The following is a 2,760-nucleotide window of genomic DNA, read 5'->3' on the forward strand; positions in this document are numbered from 1 at the left end:
AAATATACCTCGTTGAGCTTCTTGTCGGATTCTTCTCAACAGAGGCTTTCCCGAACCGGTGTTAGATTTTTTGTCATTCATAAGTGTTTGTGTTATAGCCATAAATTGAATAAATATATTTTGACTTTGACTTTGATAGCAAGCAAGGGTAAGGCCCGCCTAATGGTAAGCGGCTACCGTAGCCTTTGGATGCCTCCAACTCCAGGGCGCCTGCATGCGCGTTGCCGAAAAATGTTTAAAACGTATACCTACCTAGACCTACCTACTGCCTTCTTGAAGAACCATACACTGTAAGTAATCTCTCGGAAAAATCTCGGTACCCACAGAATTCATTCTTCACAGTAGCTTCATATAATGAGCGGTAAAAAATCTGACCCTCAAGTGTATGCAGCAATTTTGTATGTAGAGTGGAAAGGTATTTACTATCTGTACTAATGACTAACAGATTTACAACTGACTTTTATCTCATCAAAAATTACAAGTTCCATACAGGCGCGTTTTGAGGGGAGGAGGGATTGCAATCCACACTCGAGGTGTTAATTGTGACTGCGCCTGATTCTGTAATACCTAACAACCAATTTACATATTCATAGCACAATTCCAATCAACCAGGCAAGTACTTAAACTCTGAATAACAATGTCACATTAGCTGCCAAAAGTAAATCGATAATCGAATGCTCGATTTGAGCTTAGCCGTGGGTGCCTTGCAAGGCCACTAGCGCCAAACCTGCCGCCTCCATTTGTCAAAATCGACGCAGGCGCCGGTCTGCATAATATGTAGATCAGGTGATAGTGTAGAAAGTACATTGCTTTGTTAGAAATAAACTAATTGGATTCTCAGAGACGCGTGTGGATGTAGAATACAATAACGGTACGTCATTGGCTTTTATGACGTCGATAGGTAATTAAAAAAAGTCCTAGTGATTAGATTTTGGCCTAGTGATTTGACCTATGGCCTCTCATGCAGATGTTCGTGGCTAGGAGGCCAGGCTCGCACCTCTGAGTTTCTTGGGATTTATGTACGAAATTACCACTTTGATCAAAGTTCCATAATAAATAAAGATTAAAAAAAAATTTACTACCATCAGCTTTAACGGTGAAGAAAAACATTGCTAAATATCGAATTAGGTAATAACTTGGTTCTTCGTAGGTACGCTATACGAATGAGGTACAGCTGTTTGTATGAAACCGTAAGTTTTTCAAACACGAAAACGTCTTAACTTAGTGTGTAACTGTATAAATTAATGAAAACCTAAATATTTTATTGTGTATACCTGTGACAGCGCAGGACTTACATTTAGCATGGGCTAGATAATTTTTGCGAGGTCTTATGATAGCAGACCACACATTAGATGATGGTTTTTAAATGATCAAAAAAACAGAAACTTTCGTGGGGCGAGGTCCTAGTCTGCGGCCCACACCGCCTATGCTTAGCGCCACCTACACTGACAAGTGTATCTATAAATGTGCTATCTGGAGGAATTAATGGTTTGTCCCCTCTACCATAATTTTTCGTTGAAACTCCTGTAGCAAACTGTCACAGAACATATTAACGCTGATTAAAAACCATTACCCATAGATAAGGTAGAGTGAGTTACGACAGCGTCACCGCTTAGCACATGTGGGACTGATATTGCAAGTGATTGAAGTAAGCCGCAGATTATGCGCTTTGATACAAAGATTACCTACTGATTACACACTAGAGTAGAGTTACTTGGTAAATTACTTGGTTATACTCTAGATCAAATGTGATAGACTTTTATATACATATATTCTTTAAAAACGAACAAATGTTTATTAACGGTTTTTTAAGAAAATAAAAGTCTATCACGAATAATTATTGGAGTAGACACATTAACTATATTAGGAAGAGTTCTATCAGAGCACATTTTTTATTTTCATTAAATTTTTAAGGAAAAATTGAGAAAAACTAACAAAAATGCAACGTTGCCAGCTCAGCAGGTATAAACGCTCTTAAGAGCGCGCCGAGGTTCTAGCGCATTTATTGCATTCATTAAATCCCTTGCTGTAATCATTATTACTTAGTAAAGGTTTACTTTTGAAAATGATATGTAAGATATTTGAGGATTTTCTCTAGAAAACATACACTGTAGAAACACGATTACATGTAGTTCGTTCGATAGAAAAAAAAATCAAAGTCGTCTCTACTGATGGACTTATGATATATTTTTAGGAATGTGGCTTAGTTATAGGGCCTCAGAAAGTTTCGTAGATTCGGCATTGATTTTTAAAATAAATAAATATCAAGGGACAATTCGAACCAATTGACCTAGTCCCAAAGTAAGCTTAGCAAAGCTTGTGTTATGAGTACCTACTAAGCAACGGATAAATATAATTATATAGATACATACTTAAATACATATTAAACACCCAAGACCCGAGAACAAACATTAGTATTTTTCATACAAATATCTGCCCCAGACACGGGAATCGAACCCGGGACCTTAAGCTTCGTAGTCAGGTTCTCTAACCACTAGGCCATATGGTCGTCTAGTAATAAATAATTCTTATATCATCTAAATAATTTTATATTTGTCTCTAGCACTGTGTATCGAATTACGTTAAATGTCATTACCACACGGTTCTGTAATGTTCTAGAATCAAATGGTGGACTGTAGGTACCTACTTGCCATGTGATAAATAAGCTTTTTGTTTGTTAAAATTTCATTTATGATACAAGCTTTTTTGCTGACTGTAATTTGTGTTGACTGTACTTGCATTTTCATTCAAAACTACATT

This window comes from Choristoneura fumiferana, chromosome 6 (assembly GCF_025370935.1).
Source record: "Choristoneura fumiferana chromosome 6, NRCan_CFum_1, whole genome shotgun sequence".
In the NCBI taxonomy this organism is placed as follows: Eukaryota; Metazoa; Arthropoda; class Insecta; order Lepidoptera; family Tortricidae; genus Choristoneura; species Choristoneura fumiferana.